Source organism: Rhinatrema bivittatum, chromosome 5 (assembly GCF_901001135.1).
Source record: "Rhinatrema bivittatum chromosome 5, aRhiBiv1.1, whole genome shotgun sequence".
In the NCBI taxonomy this organism is placed as follows: domain Eukaryota; kingdom Metazoa; phylum Chordata; class Amphibia; order Gymnophiona; family Rhinatrematidae; genus Rhinatrema; species Rhinatrema bivittatum.
In genome coordinates, this window is record NC_042619.1 from 369,967,599 (window position 1) to 369,986,085 (window position 18,487).

The following is an 18,487-nucleotide window of genomic DNA, read 5'->3' on the forward strand; positions in this document are numbered from 1 at the left end:
AAAGATGGGTCAACGCCTCCGAGCTGGCTTGCTCCGCACAGATTATATTGGATATGTGGCGCCTATGTGCACTCTTCCTTGCCAAAGGGATAGTTTGGAACCTGTACCATGGGTACCATTTGTCCCTCATTTGTCCTAATTTCCTAAAGATGGGTCAACAATTAGGAATGCCCCTGTACAGCACCTACTCCGGCTCAAGAAGGAAACGAGACCTTAAGATAGGTAATTGGAAGGATGATGAATGGCCTCCAGAACACATCGTGGCCTATTACAATCCTGCATCCTGGGCTCAGGATGGCTCCTGGGGTTATAGAACCCCGATATATATGTTAAACCACATTATAAGACTACAAGCTGTTGTTGAGATAATTACTAATGAAACTGCAAAAGCACTGCGAATACTATCTACACAGCAAAAGAGTTTCCGGAATGCCATCTACCAGAACCGTCTAGCGCTAGATTACATAATAGCCTCCGAAGGAGGACTATGTGGAAAATTTAACCTCAGTAACTGTTGCCTACAAATAGACGACAAAGGTGAAGTAATTGAAGAGATCACCCGAAACATGATGTCTATTGTTCACGTGCCGATGCAGACATGGAAAGGATTCAAAGTCAGCGATCATTTTGGATCCCTTGGATTATGGTTGTCTGGATTAGGCTCAGGTTTGAAAATTCTGATTGGCTCCGTATGTACGATTGCTTTACTAGGGCTTGGTGTCTGCCTATGCCTACCATGCCTCTGTATCTGCCTACGAAGATGTCGAGATCAAGTGTCTGAAATGTTGGTAACCCAGACCAGCGCACGGATCATGTTAAACCAAGCAGAAATCCTGAACCTGATGCTCTTGGACTCTAATGACATCAACACACAGTTCCCTACCACAAGAAAAAGCCATCTGTGAAAAAAGAGCACATTGGTATGAAGACGGGTAAGTCTCTAGCCACTAAGGAATAGCATTGGTCAGGAGGAACAACCTAAGACAGACGATGTGCGACGCAGATAGGTATGAAGGGTTCCTAGGCGAAATCCTTCAAAGGGGGAATGTATGAATGATGATGCAATGAGAGACATCACAACAAGGAAAACAAAACTTAAACAGACAAAGAAGAGAAACCAGCTCCTGCATACATCACAGGCAGCACGAGGAGCAGTGCAAACACCCCTAGTCGCAGGACAAGTGCATACAAAAATTTAATAATTGGACATGGAATAAGGAGCGGGGAAACGCAGACACCTGCTGATTGGCTGAAGGTAAACCCTTATAAACTGTGCACGCACGATAAATCACTGAGTAGGTTTGAGCTTACACTGCTTGCTTTTAACGTTTGCTACTCCTAAAGAAACCACGCCTTTCTTTATATTAAACTTTTCAGTCTGACTTTTAGAGCTGGTCTTTATTGGTCTTTCTTGTCTGAGGTTTCAAACAGCTCCCAGCTACGTTCTAGAAGCCGGCAGTCGATGATATGGTGTTATGCTTCCATAAGATCCAAGGAGATTATGAATTCCTCTTGTATCATTGCCATTATGACCAACTTCAATGTCCCCAAACTGAAATGGCACACTTTAAGGAATTCAGATCCAAATGGGACAAGAGGACCCATCCTTCCTTGGAACTACAAAGTAAATTGAATAATATCCTTGACCCTATTGAATCCTTTGAATTGACACCACTGCTCTTAAACTAAGCCTCTCAAGATAATTTCTACCTCCTCCTTTCTGCTGATGAAGCAACAAGGGTAAATCATAAAAGCATCTGAAATCAGTTAAGAGAATTCCAAAGCGTAGCCTTCTCGCATTATCTCCAAGATGCATTTATCCATCGAAATTTGGATTCAACTCTAATAGACGTGAGATGAACAGCCACCTACCCCCTGAATCAAAGATTGGGTCCCCATGTACTTACTGAGAATTACGGTAGGATCCTGTAGGCCCTATGGGAAAATCCTCACCTTCTCTCTTAGTTTCTCGAAAGGACTGAAATCTATCAAAGGACTGAGATATCTGAGTACTCATTCACCATCTGACTTGAAAATCCAGGAGCTGTTATGGGCCTGGGAGGAATACAGTACATTCCCTAGGTCTCAATTCTGCAAGCCACAGGACCTTGGCCATCTTCTCAAGATTCTCCTATGATAATAGAATCCCTTGAGAGACAGCTTAGTCAAATTAGTCCTAGAAATGGAGACTGCAGACCAAATACAGAACCACAGCAAAATCCTAGCTAATATGATGGAAGCCATAAACCTTGCTATTGAACAAACTGAATCAAAGGAAGCATCAGCTAAATACATTGTTCCTGGCTCCAAGTGAGAAGCATCATCCAAAACTTCACCATTCAAACCTGAGATTTCTTCATGAAGGCATGGGAAGAAACACATACTAGATCTTGATGCAGGACAGCTACAAGCTGCTATTTGAAGCACCATTCTTGCTACCTCAGATGCCTGCTAGAGGACAGATTCAATCTTCCTATCTTACACATTCTTAAAAGCTGCACCTCCTTCCACAGGAATGGTAATCTGTTTGGAGACAGAACACACCTTTGCATTCATTTTAGGAAATCTGATTTTCACTCTTTCCTGAGCAACAAAGGAGTACAACTTAGACAAGTGACCCCCGTTAAAATTAAACTCTGGAGTCACCCATTCCAGATCAATTAAATTCTTAACCACCTTATGCAGGAGAAAGGATTTAGAGTGCTTTCTGATACAGACCATAATTGGGTAGCACCCCTTACCTCCAAGCACCTTTGGCATAGTGACTCACACCATGCTGCATATAAGGACCCTTTCTAGAACTTCTTGCACTCCTGAGCCCTTTTTATAGGTCCTGCAGCAGGAAGTCTTGTGGCACTGGCAGATGACATCATATCCTGATAAAGTATAAAAGGAAGACCTCTGCAACCAGCCAGTGCCTCAGCAACAGGTCATCCAACATTTTCAGTTCTTGCTATGTTGCTACTTTGTCCAGCCTTGCTTCTGCTCTGCCCTGCATTGTTCTCATGCTCTACATCACCTAGTCTTGCATCCAAGTCCAGCTCAGACTGTTCTGTTAATTACCAGGACTGTCTTGACGCTGCTTGATCTTCGTCAGCCCTGAACTCAGCCTGCTCCTTGATGCTGCTTGATCTTAGTCAGCCCTGACCTCAGCCTGCTCCTCGACAGTTCTGAAGGGAGCTCTCAGAGGACTCCGTCAGATCAACCCCCCAGGGGTCATAGGGTCCCTCATCTTCACTGTAGGCTACAGGGAACAGGGCCTAAGGTACTCTGCCTTCGTCCAGAGATGCAGGCAAAAGTAAAACTGGACAGGGTTTAAGGCTTCGGCATTTCCTCCATCCTCTGTGGAGCTTCCTCCTCAAGAGGAACTGGCAACAACCACCCATGTCGGCAGGGGGAAATTTTGGTGCTGTCCCGGGAACCAGCATCAGCTGGGTCATAAGAACATGCCATACTAGTTCAGACCAAGGATGCATCAAGCTCAGCATCCTGTATCCAACAGTGGAAAATCTAGCCCTACTCCCCACGCAATTCGGCTTAGGAAACAACTAAACACTGAATCACTACTCCTATCTTTAAACGACACCGTGCTCAAAGGATTTGACAATGGCCACAGCTACCTTCTAATCCTACTATACCTATCAGCAGCCTTCAACACGGTAAACCATTCAATACTGATTGACCATCTATCCGAAATTGGTGTAACTGAAAAAACCCTTCAATGGTTCTCATCCTATCACAAAGGACCTACCAGGTTTCAATCGACACCCTGTCAAAGAAAATAAACCTTGACACTGGAGTTCCCCAAGGATCTGCACTATCGGCGACCAACATTTATCTTCCCCCGATATGCCACTTCCTCTCAAACCTTAAACTGACTCCTTTCATATATGCTGATGACATCCAAATACTTATCACAAATCACAACTCTCTAGAAGACACCTACAAAAAAACAGCCAATTACCTCACCAAAATAAAGCAACTACTAACCAACATGAGACTTATCCTAAACATGTATAAAACAGAAATAATCATGCTGGATAGAAAGAACAACCCCACACACATACCACCACTCAACATAATGAATCAAAAGACCGCAATCTCCCCCTGTCACCCATGCCCGAAATCTAGGAGTCATAATCGACAAGGAACTATCCATCAAGAAACACATCTCCACTAAAATCAAAGACGGATATCACAAACTCCTAACCCTACAACATCTAAAACCTTTCCTTTCCCCCAACGACTTCAGAACAGTCCTCCAACTACTCTTATTCTCCAACCTGGATTACTGCAACTCCCTGCTTTGCAACTTACCTCTCACCACCATCTGACCTCTCCAAATACTTCAAAATACAGCCGCCAGAATACTCACAGGAACGAAAACATACAATCAACATTATTCGAACTCTCATTTCACTACACTGGCTCCCAATAAAATACAGGACAGACTACAAAATACTATCCATATTACACAAAATAATATATGAAAAAACAAACAAACTGGCTGTGCATCCTTAAAACTCCACTCACCAAACCGAAATCTCCATTCAGCTAACAAATGTCTACTAAAAATTCCACCTGCTCGCCACAAACAACTTACCTCAACTCAGAAGACAGCCATTTCCCTAGGAAGCCCCGAACTCTGAACACCCTCCCAACCGAACTGAGAACACAGCAAAATTTAAAAACCTTCAAAAAAGAACTAAAAACTTGGATGTTCACCAAAACCTACCAAAACACCCAAAGACCCTATGCTACAACTTCCATTGCAGAACCAATACAAAGCACGTAATTAAACCTATACATATGTTTATAACGACTACGATAACTATGTTAACAAGCACATGAATTTCTGAACACTCTGTTAAACATTGAAACTTTGTAAACCATTGTGATGGCAAAACCAAACGACGGTATGTAAAACTCGATAAATAAGAGTCTGGCAGTACCCAAAAACTAAATCTATCCCATGCTACTGATGCTAGTAATAGCAGTCACTATTTTCTAAGTCTACTTAAAAGCAGGTAATGGACTTCTCCTTCAAGAACTTATCCAAACCTTTTCTTAAACCTAGCTACACTAACTGCACTAACCACATCCCCTGGCAACAAATTCCAAAGTTTAATTGTGCGTTGAGTGAAAAATAACTTTCTTTGATTAGTTTTAAATGTGCCACATGCTAACTTCCTGGACTGCCCCCTAGTCTTTCTATTATCAGAAAGAGTAAATAACCGATTAACATTTCCTCGTTCTAGACCTCTCATGATTTTAAATACCTCTATCATATCCCCGCTCAGCCGTCTCTTCTCCAAGCTAAACAGTTCTAACATCTTTAGTCTTTCCTCATAGGGGAGCTGTTCCATCCCCTTTATCATTTTGGTCGCCCTTCTCTGTACCTTCTCCAGCACAACTATATGTTTTTTTAGATGCGGCAACCAGAACTGTACACAGCATTCAGGTGCGGTCTCTCCATGGAGCGATACACAGACATTATGACATTTTCCGTTTTATTCACCATTCCCTTCCTAATAATTCCTAACATTCTGTTTGCTTTTTTGACTGCTGCAGCACACTGAACCAACAATTTCAATGTGTTATCCACTATGATACCTAGATCTCTTTCTTGGGTGGTAGCTCCTAAAATGGAACCTAACATTGTGTAACTACAGCACGGGTTATTTTTCCCTATATGCATCACCTTACACTTATCCACATTAAATTTCATCTGCCATTTGGATGCCCAATTTTCCATTCTCACAATCGAGCCGATACAGTCCAACGGAGCACACTGTTAACCTGCCACTGGACGCGCATTTTCGACGTGCTAGCGTTACCCCTTATTCAGTAAGGGGCCAAAAACGCGCTTCCAACCCCCCCGAACCTAAAAGCGCCCGCAACATGCAAATGCTGGCACTATTAGGTATTCCCGCGTGATTCAGAAAACAAAATGTGCAGCCAAGCCGCACATTTTGCTTTCAGAAATCAGCGCCTACCCAAAGGTAGGCGCTAATTTTTTCGGGCACCGGAAAAGTGCACAGAAAAGCAGTAAAAACTGCTTTTCTGTGCACCCTCCAATTTAATATCATGGCGATACTAAGTCAGAGGTCCCGAAAGTTTCCAAAAGTAAAAAAAAAATAATAATTTGAAGTCGGCCCGCGGATGTCGGGTTGAAAACCGGACGTTCAAAATTGAGCATCAGTTGTCAAACTTGCTGACAGCTGCCGCTCCAGTCCAAAAGGAGGCGCTAGGGACGCACTAGTGTCCCTAGCGCCTCCTTTTGCCTGTTTTTACCGCCGGGCCTCATTTGAATAGAGCATCACACGTACAGAGCCTGGCCTGTGCGCGCGCCGGGAGAGCAGGCATTTGCCCGCTCTCCTGGCACCCAGTACAGATCCCTGAGGCACTCCACTGCCCACTCCCCCTCCACTGAGAAAATTGTCCATTTAATCCTACTCTCTGTTTCCTGTCTTTTAACCAGTTTGTAATCCACGAAAGGACATCACCATTTATCCCTTGACTTTACTTTTCCTAGAAGCCTCTCATAACGCACCAAAGAGAACTGTGAACTTCTCCAGCAGCATTAGGATGAAAGGAAATACCGGATCCATTGCAGTCAATGCCACAAAGTCTAATGCCCTTCAGTGTCCAATCCACAGCTCCAGCTCTTCCTCAAATGTTGCCGATGCCAACACCAACTGGGAGGAAGGAGGGGTGGCCAGATCTTCTTCGAACAGTTGGGTGGATCGGTGACTGACAGCAGGACCAGTGGAGCCGTCGTGGACACCTGGCACCGATAAAAGATGGGCTCTCCTTGCCACGGGGTAACTTTGGGGACATCACAGCATAAGACGGTGCATCCCAGCACCTAGCACCATACATTGACAGGGACACTGCAAATGCTTATGCTTCCCTCAATGCTCAGCCCAGTCTTTCCCTGGTGCTGAGGCCAAAGACAATGAACCCGGCATCCTCGGTCCTAAGGAGATCAACAACGGTCGGTCTCCACACCCCTGTCAACAGCACCGATAGTCCTACCAGTGCGGCTCCAAGGTCTATCAATGCCGATGCTGAGTACTCAGACTTGTTCAACCCGAAGAGCTGATCCATCCTTTTTAGTGGAAGCAGACATGCCTTCAGGGTCATTTGGGTGCATAAACGATAACTCCAGACGTCATGCAATAACCCCAGGCTGTTTGTTCGTGGACCCTTGGGCTGGTTGGGACAGAGAATGAAAAGGCTGAGATGGCGTGCAGCACACGTCCCAACCAGGAGGCAGTTCAGAGACCCGAAGCAAGCGGGGATACTGGACTTCGGAGGAGTCCTATGCGACCAAGAACTCTGTACCCGCTGGAAGGATGGCTGCCGTCGGACCCTGATGAAGGAAGAATCTTCGCCCTGGAGACCGGCACTCCCCCGGGAGGAGCCCTTAGGAGTCCAGCCGCTGGGACTTTTGGAGATTCACCCTGGAAGCCGAAATCCCCCCAGGAGGAGCCCGTAGGGACACGGCCGCTGGGACTTAGGAGACTCCCTGAAGATGGAAGATGGTCCGGATGCAGGCGCCTCCTGCAGGTCGTGGGTTCCGGACGGCTGGCGCCTCCAGCAGGTCGTAGGGTATCCAAGGGTCGGATCGGGAGTCTGAGTCCAAAGGATGGTCCGCAGCAAGGCCAGGGGTCGGTGTCCAGAGAGCGGTCCACAGCCAGTCCAGGGGTCGAAGTCCAGAAAGCGGTCCGTAGCCAATCCAAGGGTCGAAGTCCGAAGAGCGGTCCAAAAGCCAGTCCAGAGGTCGGAGTCCAGAAGAATTAATCCAGCGAGGAGGGCAAAGCAGAAGCGGGACGAAGAACAAATCAGGAACACAGCAACAGCAGGCCGAAGACCAGGAACCTTGTTGCAAGGCACTGGAGTCATCTAGTTGCAGGGTACTTATCCCTGAAGGCGTCTGACGTCATCATGGGCCAGATTGAGGTTTTCCCACGCTGGCCCCTTTAAATAAGGCTCCTCCCTGCGCGCACGCGTCAGGGGGCAGGGTCTGCCGCGTCGGAGCGTCGGCGTCTCTCCCGAGGAGGGAGAGACGCGCTGGAGGGCCTGTGAGCCCGAAGAAAGTCCGAAACAGGCCGGGGAAGGGTGGAAACGGCCCGGGCCGCCCCTGAGGTAGGTGGAGGGACCGGGGCACGGCCCGGGACCGCAACACAGGCACAGAACATATATCTCATGAGGATCTGTAATGGATATGGTCCTTAGGCACCCGGGGCATAGACAAAAAACTGGAAGTGGCCATGATGGAACAAAAGAAAAGGAGGGAATCAACCGTGAAAAGAAACTTACTAGAAAAGCCGAAAAACCTGACTAGGCTACTAAAGTGAGGCCACTAAAGTGAGGGAACCAGCAGCGGAATGATAACGAAAATGGCGAAAAATAGCAATGAAAAGTTTTCCACTTGGCCAGAAACAGCCAAAGTCAAAAACTCAGACCGCGAGGTTTACAGTTTCACAGAAAAAGGAGACTCTGAAGAAGGATCCCATGTGGATGCATGGTATAGGGCATGCTGGCCATGCTCAGCGTGTCTAGTCTAGTCAAAGTTCTAGAAATTTTGACATAAATTTCCAGCATCCTGGTTCTATCTCATGAAGTTACACATGTGTGAAGACAACCAACCTACTTGTCCTCGGAGAAAATAGGACACAGAGAGCTCTATCATTGTTTGGCACATTTGGCTCATAGCACATACATTTTAGGTCAGCTTCTAAAAAGTTGCAAGAAAGATTTTTTGCACACACTGCCTATCAAATATTAGAGGGAACATTGATAGGCAGTGATTTTGTTTTTAAGAACGGTTTCTACCATTTTACCAGGCGCCAGTTTATAATTTGCTGGATCACCCCTAGGCCCTTTACAAAAATCGTCATCGCTTTGGCCACCTTCCAATCTTCAAGAATCATAGCTGTTTTAAATAAAATGTCACAGATTACTAACAACAAGTTAGCAATTTCATGTTTTAGTTCTTTTAGAACTCATGGGTGGATGCTATCTGGTCCTGGTGATTTGTTACTGATCTATTACATCCTCCATGCTCATAGATATTTGTTTTAGTTGCTCAGAATCTTCACCATTAAAGAATGTTTCAGATGCGGATATGTTCCCAACATCCTCCTCTGGCAAAAAATTCATTCAGTTTTTTATTTCCTTGAACTCCATGACACCCCCTTTTTCCCCTAATCATCTAGCTGCCCAAATGATTCCCTCAAAGGCTTTTTGCTTCAAATATACTTATTTATATTAGTTTTTGCCTCTCTGGCAAGCTTTTTTCAAAGTCTTTCTTAGCCTAACAACCATTTTAAATCTAAATTGCCAGTGCTTATGCTCTCACCTATTTTCCTCATTTGGGTCTGCTTTCCATTTTTTTCAATAATAATGCCCTTTTAGCCTTAATTGCCTCAATTACCTCATTCATTAAACTATGTTGGCAGTCATTTGGTCCTCTTTTGATCTTTTTTAAATGCATGGAATACATTTTATCTGGGCTTCTTAAATGGTATTTTAAAACAATTCCCATGCTTTATGCAAACTTTTAACCCTTGCATCACCCCCTTTAGTTTTTTTCTAACCAATGTCCTCATTCCTTTCCATTTTTAAAGTTATATGTTACTGTACTGGTTTTACTTAATGACCTCCTTCCCGTGATTGTCAAATTTGATTGCATTATCATTGCTATTGCTTAGCAGCCCCCCCCAGTAGATCTAAAGTAGTAGCCCTTGTCTGTTATAGGTCCAGATGTTCCTTGAAGCTTTTAAAGTATCTAGAAACTTAACTTCTCTAGCCTATCCCAATGACACACGGACTCAATCAATACCAGGGTAATTGAAATCTCCCATTATTATAGCATCACCACATTTATTTGCTTTTTCAATTTCAGCTAGCATTTCACAGTCTGTTTCTTCATTTTGGCCAGATGGCCATGAGGATTGTCTTACCTGTCAGACATGGAATTATTATCCATAAGGATTCCACAGCACATTTTATTTCCTGTATGATATTTATCATGCTTAACTCTATGCCATCTTTTACATATACTGCAACCCCCTCCACCAATTTGATCCACTATATCACGGCAATATAATGTATACCCTGGTATCAGTGTGTCCCATTGGTTATCCTCCTTCCACTATGTCTCTGAAATGCCTATAAAGTTTATATCCTCATCTAGAGTCATATTCTAACTCACCAATTTTTCTATTCAAACTTCTGGCATTTGTATACAGTCATTTTAATGTATTTTTTTATTTGTACTTTGATTTCTCTTTGTATTCACAATCTGCTTGTTATCAAACGATGCAGGTAATGTAGTCTTCCAGACTAGAAAAGACCAGATTTGCATTCAGACAGGTAAATTCTCTTGCTGCCCCACTACTTTCCAGCTGTGCTGGACTGAGGAATAGAAGCCAACACCCCATCAGCTCTCTGCAGTGCCAAAATGCCCATTGTTCCTCCTACAGTACATTTCTCCCTGGAGGGAACAAGGCAGCTTAAACGTCCCCACTAATGCAGTCACCCCTAGAATGCCTAAACTGCACACTGCTAAATGCCTTCTGCTTCTAAACAGCCCTGGCACAGCTTAATTGCCCCCCCCCCATCCTATTAGCCTTCTTCCCATGCTCTGCAGCAGCGGCCATACTACACCTGCCGTGCTGACAAACTGCTAATGCAGCAGGAACTAAAGAAGTAGAGTGACTCACAAACTATTCTGTCACCTGTCAATCCAAGCTCCCAGCAGCTTGGACTCCAAACTATGGGCCTTATTTTCCAATATCGCATTGGTAACGCATTAGGGGGCGTTACCAATGCAAATGAGGCTTCTTTCGTGCAGTGGGGAAAAATCACGTGCGGCGATGTTTTCGCCATTCACGAAAACATTAGTGCCACATGCAATGTTTTCCCAGTGCACGATGATTCTTTCAGTCTTTTATCACAGTGCACAATATTTGCCAGAGAGAGAGAGAGAGAGAGAGAGAGAGAGAGAGAGAGAGAGAGAGAGAGAGAGAGAGAGAGAGAGAGAGAGAGAGAGAGAGAGAGAGAGAGAGAGAGAGAGAGAGAGAGAGAGAGAGAGAGAGCACCTTACTATAGTGCCTATGCCCTACATAGGTATTTTAACCCCTATGGGAGGGCCACCTACTAACTCGGGGTGGGGATTAGGTATGAGCGTCGGGGGTTGGGGGCCACTTTCGCATTCCACATGAGACCTACGGACAGAACAGTGGTCTCTAGTGCAGATTTGCTGGCTGTCGGAGTGAGGACGCTCACTCCAAGAAGTGGTTTGGGCAACGTTCTCTCTACCTAGCTTGATGGACACTCTACCTGGGCAACAACATGGTAGGTGGAGAGAATGTTGGCCAAATCTCCGCTTGGAGTGAGCGTCCTCACTCCGACGGCCAGCAAATCTGCACTAGAGACCACTGTTCAGTCCGTAGGTCTCATGTGGAATGCGAAAGTGGCCCCCAACCCCCGACGCTCATACCTAATCCCCACCCCGAATTAGTAGGTGGCCCTCCCATAGGGGTTAAAATACCTATGTAGGGCACAGGCACTATAGTAAGGCTCTCTCGCTCTCTCTCTCTCTCTCTCACTCTCACTCACACACTATTGTGGATGGCGGTAATCCTTTTCAGGCCCGTAACGCAGTCCATAACGCGAGGTTGGAGTTGTAGTTATTAGCCGCGATAGCAGCCGCGCTAACACTGCGGCTGTTTCGCCGCACACGATACACAGGTTCCCGCTTTACATATGCTCCGCCCCCTGCATACCAAATGATTTGCGAATTTATCGCACGCGGTAAAGTGCTTGGAAAATGAGGCCCTATGTTTGGGCCACTTCCTCTTAAATGTTTTTTTATTTTTAACTGGAACGAACAAAAAACAAAGCTGGTCCTTTTTTTTTTTTTTTTGTAAACAAGAATGAAGGATAGCAGGAGGAAAGGGGAATAGGGAATGGGGAAAAGAGACACAGCCACACTGGCCCCAGCAAGGTTTAACTGAGGGAAAGAGCCCAGACTTTCCCCACAGGAGCTGCCTATACCAAGAAATCCAAGTAATTCCACTAATCCAGGGTTATGCTCAACTGAAAGAGGAAGAATCAATCTTTTACTTCAGGAGCTAATCACTATAACTTGTCCTGTTCACCCAGCCTAACCAGGTCTTATCTTACAGCATGGAATACTTACCTACCATCTACTGAAGACGAAAAATACTGCAGGCTAATGTCAGTACAGATGCCTAAAAGGGGCGATGTCAGCTAACCTAAATTTCTATCTCCATCTGCTGGTCGATGGACAGACCCTTTCATCTGGACTGGTCTGACTGGAGAAATAGGAGGCTCCCTTATGCAGAAAGGCTAAATAGATTAGGGCTCTTTAGCTTGGAAAAGACATAACAGAGAGGATATGACTGAGATTTATAAAATCATAAGTAGGGCGAATTGGGTAAATAGGTAATGGTAATTTACCTTTTCAAATAACACAAAGACTATGGAACACTCCCTGAAAATAGCAACTGGCAGATTTAAAACAAATATTGGTAAGAATTTTTTTCACTTGGTGCATGATAAAGCTGTTATGCTCAGGCTTGTGGACCCTTGGGCCAACGAGAGGATGGAATACCTTGGGGGAAGGCCCGAAGGTTCTCCCATCGGGTGGCGAGGCAGGAACCGAAGATGTGATCGGTGGACCCTTGATACTGTAGACAGGCGTGACGGTGGAGGCGGACGAAGAGTCGTGACGCCGAGGAACGGAGATGTGTCTTCACCCCTGGAAGCCCGCGGTCCCCCCGGGAGGAGCCCGTAGGGACCCGGGCCGCTGGGACTTAGGTGGGCCCTTGGAGACGGTAGTCTTGAAAAAGTCCTAGGTCGGGTGCCAGAGGGTCGTCGCTCACCAGTCCAAGTCGTACGCCAGAGAATCACCACTTGCCAATCCGAAGTCAGGAACCAGGAACACCAAGACAAAGCAGGAAGCAGAAGCCAAGCTCAAGGAACTCACCGAAGCAAGCAGACTAGACAGCGATCGAAGACGTTGCCAAGTCAAGGAATGGTTGGAGGAAGTCTCCCTTTATACTTCCTCTGACCCTGTGGATAGGAATCAGCTGTGGCCAATTAAAGGGACAAGGTCCCTTTATATCTAGCGAAGAGGCGTGGCCTCGTGCCTAAGGATGGCGGTGGCCATCTTGGATCCGGGACACGGAGGAGAGCAGTGGCGGCCACGAGGGAGGAGCAGGGACGGCTCTGGTCCCGGCGGCCAGCCCGGGGACCTGCGGCGCTGCGCGGGGGTGCTGGTCCCAGCGCAGGGCAGTCGGCCTCGCCGCGGTCGAGGGTCCGGTCGGGGAACGAGGTAGGGGGCCGTGCCCGTGGATGGCCGCGGGCACGGAACACAACAAAAGCTATGGAATCTGTTGCCAAAAGATGTGGTCAAGGAAACTAACATAGAGGCTGATGCAATACACTGCACTTAGTGGAGCACACTGTTTAACTCGTAATTGGACGTGGGTTGTGTAGGTGCATCCACAGCCCCTTATGCTATAAGGGGATTAGTGTTTCCACAACGCGCATCCAATGTGCCGGGAAACTAATAGCGCTCATCTCATGTAAATGCATGTGAATGAGGCTATTAGTTATTCACTCCACATGCAGTAAAAAAAATTGTACGTCCAATACGCACATTTCTGAGTGCCCCAAAAAATTGCACAGAAAAGCAGAAAATACTGCTTTTCTGAACATCCTCCGACTAAATATCGTGGCGATATTAAGTCAGAGGAATGAAAGATTTAAAAAAAAGTTTTAAAAAGTGCCAGCAATCAAGTTCAGGAAACGGATGTTCAGTTCACCAGCATCCATTTTCCGAACCCGTGGCTGTGTACCGAATAGGAAAATTAACACCGATAAATTCAGCATCTGTTTTCTTAACCAGCAGACCTCTCCCAGGTTCCTGCTGTCAAGGAGACACTAGGAGTATGTAATCGACCCTAGCACTTTCTTCACAGCGTGATCCTTAAGTAAAAGACAGCATGGTGCCCCCAGAAAAGATGCCTGGGGATGCATTAGGAAAGCGGGTGCTGAACAAGGTGCTGCTTATAGGGAAAAATAACCCTTGTTGCAGTTACATGATGTTAGGTTCCATATTAGGAGATACCACACAGGAAAAAGGTCTGGGCATCATAATGGATAATACTTTGAAATCATCGGCTCAGTGTACTGCAGCAGTCAAAAAAGCAAACAATGTTAGGAATTATTAAGAAGGGAATGTTTAATGGAAAATGTCATAATGGCTCTGTATCTGCTGCATCCGTCAGGCTCAGACGACTTCGCCCGACATGCCTCACCTTTCTCTCAGCTTTCTCCAACAGCATCGGGAGAATGGCGTCCGTGACGTCTCCATGCAGCACCCTCCAGCTTCCACGGAGCGGCTCTGGCATGGCATTCGGCCATCTTGACCCGAGGCCTCCTAAGGCACGCGCGCATGTCCCTACCTTTGTAGCAGTGTTGGCGCGAATCTCGGGGGCGTCCCCCTCGAGTGACATCACTGCTTCCGCATATTTAAGGTTGCCCATTTGCTGACTCTTGCCGAATTAGCAAGGATCGGTATTCCCAGATCTGAAGGTACTCTGCCACTTCTTTCCACTGGAAGCCATCTTCACCCTTCGGGGTTCTCTAACCTGGGTACCCGCTCCTCGGGGGCCCTCTGCTTATTTACAGGTGCCTATCCTCTTACAGGGACTCGCTCGAGGGCCTGTGTGTCTTTCCTGGTGCCTGCTCCATTCTTCAACCTGCTGGAAATCCATCTATCAGCTACAGAGAGTGAGTACTACTTCTACCAGTCTGTCTCTCATCAGTTCCTCACTACCTCTCTGCATCAGGCCCTACACCACCATTGTGGAACGGGTCTACTCTGCCGAGGACCATGGACTGCTAACACCTATCCTCTCTACTGCTCATTGGGATTCTCTCTACTCTGCTACGAGTGTGTGTTTAACATCTGCCAGTCTGCATCAGAGCCTTTCACCACTATTGTGGGACGGGTCTCCCTCGCCAAGGATTATAGACTGCTACCAGCTAACCTGCTCTCTATTGCCACCTCTAGTGGTCATCCTAGCTGTACAATAAAATAAACTCTCTCTGTGTTTGTGCTATTGAGTCTAGCCCGGTGCATCAGTCTCCCTACAGGGCTCCTCCCCGTAGGAGATAACATCACTGTTACCCTTGAAAATCCACCAAACACCTTGATATCATAACCGAATCGCTCCATGGTGAGACCACACCATGAAAACTGTGTACAATTCTGGTGGCTGCATCTCAAAAAAGTTCTAGTTGCAATGGAGAAGATTCAGAGAAGGGCAATCAAAATGATAAAGGTGGTGGAACAGCTCCCCTATGAGGAAAGGCTGAAGAGGTTAGAGCTGTTCAGCTTGGAGAAAAGACGACTGAGGGGGGATATGATAGAGGTCTTTAAAATAATGAGAGGTCTTGAATGAGTAGTTGTGAATTGGTTATTTACACTTTTGGATAATAGAACAACCAGGGGGCACTCCATGAAGTTAGCAAGTAGCACCTTTAAGACTAATAGGAGAAAATTATTTTTCACTCAATATACAATTAAGCTCTGGAATCTGATGCAAGAAGATGTAATTAGTGCATTTTGTGTAACTGGGTTTAAGTTCTTGGAGGAGAAGTCCATTAACTGATATTAATCAAGTTGACTTAGGGAATGGCCTCTGCTATTACTGTTATCATTAGCATGGGATCTTCTTGCTGTTTGGGTTCTTGCCAGGTTCTTGTGGTCTGGTTTGGCCTCTATTGGAAACAGGATGCTGGGCTTGATGGACCCTTGGTCTGACCCAGCATGGCATGTTCTTGACATTGCAGATGTACCACTTTACCCAATGATTGAAAAGTAGCCAATGTAATGATAGTTTTTAAATGGGTTCCAGGGCAACTCGGGATACCACAGACCAGTAAACCCGATGGTAGTACTGGATAAAATGCAGTTATCTTTCATTTTGAAGTAATTATTTACATGCATATGAAATCCAAAAATAACCTAACACATACAGATCATATAATATTTAGGTGTAGAAATTAGAAGCCCTTGGGAAACAAATGCTGTGCATCCCCAGGTCAGCAACAGGTGGGAATGCTTCAGAGACAGCAAGAAGTCATAAAATTTACTTAAGAGTGACACCTAGGGGCTAAAGGGTATATAATAGGGCTCTGGAACGAGCCCTAGTGCTTGGCCCCTGGACAGTAACTGCAATTATAAAATGAGTATGTTGAGGGTAGAAGGGATATAAAATAGGAGGAAAAAACCCTGGAAAGTTTCAAATGAAAGCTCATAGCCAGACCCCCAGCCCTAGTCCCAGTTCAACTAGAAGAACAAAAGAGCACAAAGGAACTGCAAAATTTAAAAAAAAAAAAATCAGAAGCCATCCATAAGTAAAATTATAAAAAGCATCATTCTTTTGGATTTATTTTACATGTTTCTTTTTAGTTTATATACAAAATTTAAGCCACACTTGTATTAACATGATTATGAATGACTGAAAAGTATGAAACATCAATTTTCACGTCACAAAAATATATTACCTTTCATTCCTTTTTTATCTCTTCCTGGGCTAAAGATTTTAGCTTTGCCTGAGGGAAACAATGAATCCTGAATGAAAGGATAACTGCGTATCTGTTTAGAAGGAGTAAGGGCACAAGCTCCTGAAACAAATCATACAAAAGTAATTATTTAAAATGTTTAAATAGAACACATACGATTTGACTGAAACACACATTTTAAATAGATTATAAATGAAATGGAAGCATATGGCAAGATGATAAAATAAAACCATAAGGTAAAACTCAAGCTTTTATCGAAAATGTTGAAATGAAGTTACATTATTTATTCAGAAACTAATGCCATTCCTATACTATTACCTCTATCTAAATAAGACATGATCATATAGCAGAGTTGCTTACTTGTAACAGGTATTCTCAGAGGACAGCAGGATGTCAGTTCTCACATGTGAGTGACATCCTATGGAGCCCAACCAAGAAAACTTATCTCAAAGTTTCTAGAACTTTGACTGTGCCTCAACTATGCAGGCTTGTGCATGCCAGTATGCCTTGCAGCCACATGGGGACCTCTCAGTCTTATATCTTAGCAGAAAAAAACACACAGAAACCAATTTCAAGGCAAGATGGGCAGATTTTGTGAGGGCCGACATCCTGCTGTCCTTGAAGAACACCTATTACAAGTAAGCAGTCTGATTTCTCAGAAGACACGCAGATTGGCAGTCCTCATACATGCAGAGTCCCTAACTACAGGTTGCCCCCCCCCCCCCCCCCCAAAAAAAGAGGAAAATAAATATCAATGGACACAATGTTATTTTTCTTGGCAGCAAGTCATTTTTTTCCTATATACTTAATCTATGAGGGACAGTCTGGAACAAAATAAATGGGCTCCAGGAGGGAAATGAGTTGGGGGTTCTGCAAGTCTCAGTCTTGGCAAGTCTGGCAAGTCTTGCAAGTCTGTTCTGCAGAACAGACTTGCCAAGCCTACTGTAAAGTTGGCCATCCTTGTCCAAAGAATAGTAAGGTGTGAATGTATGGAGAGAATTCCACATCGGAGCCTTGCATGACGACTGATCACAGATAAGTCACTGATGCTGCCATGAATTAGACAGGGTGAATCTTAACATGGCCCACTAGATTCAAGCCTGCTAGGGAATAACAGAAAGACATATAATCATCTAGCCAATTAGAAGAGTCTGTTTGGCAATGGATGTCCTCAGTCTGCTGGTATCAAAACAAATAAGCTGGGGGGACTTTCTATGAGCTTCAGTCTGAATCAGATAGGTCAAGGCTTGCTTGAAGTCCAATCAATAGGGCTTGTTTACTTTAGTGGATATGTGGTATGGGAAAAAATGTTGAAGGACGATTGATCAGTTAATTTGGATTTCTAATACCACTTTAAGCAAGAACTTCAGATGGGTGTGCAACACATTCCCTCTCATGAACAAGCTTGGAAAAGGTAGATAAGTTACTAGTTCTTGAAGCTCACCGACTCTGCATACTGAAGCGACTGCCACCACAAATACAAACATCCAGGTCAGGTACTTCAGGTCACAGGAGCATAGTGGCTAAAACAGCTTTCATCAGTTGGGATAGAACCACATTGAGGTCCCAAGACACAGCAGGAGGCCTGATGGGAGGCTTCAGATGAAACAGGCCCTGCATGAACTAGACAACTAGTTTTATCTTCTACGTGGTGATGGTAGGTACCAAATAAACAAAGGTGAACTCTTATTGAGTTAGTCAAGATGTAGAAGGTAATCAAGTAGTTTTTGTATGGAGCAAGAGGAAGGATCTAGGCTCTCATGCTAACACCACATAGCAAATCTCCTCAACTTAAATCCAAAAGGCCTTTCTAGTAGAATCTGTTCTTGAAGTCAAAAGAACTTGACGCACA

General features: G+C 45.1%; 1 long non-coding RNA gene across 1 annotated transcript in view; it reads right to left on the bottom strand.

The window, feature by feature from the left end:
* Nucleotides 1-18,487, bottom strand: part of LOC115093087 — a 100,491-nt gene that overhangs the window by 16,089 nt on the left and 65,915 nt on the right. The window contains exon 2 of the long non-coding RNA XR_003857166.1: nucleotides 16,618-16,737. This is a non-coding gene — a long non-coding RNA (uncharacterized LOC115093087). The remainder of the gene's footprint in view (nucleotides 1-16,617; nucleotides 16,738-18,487) is intronic.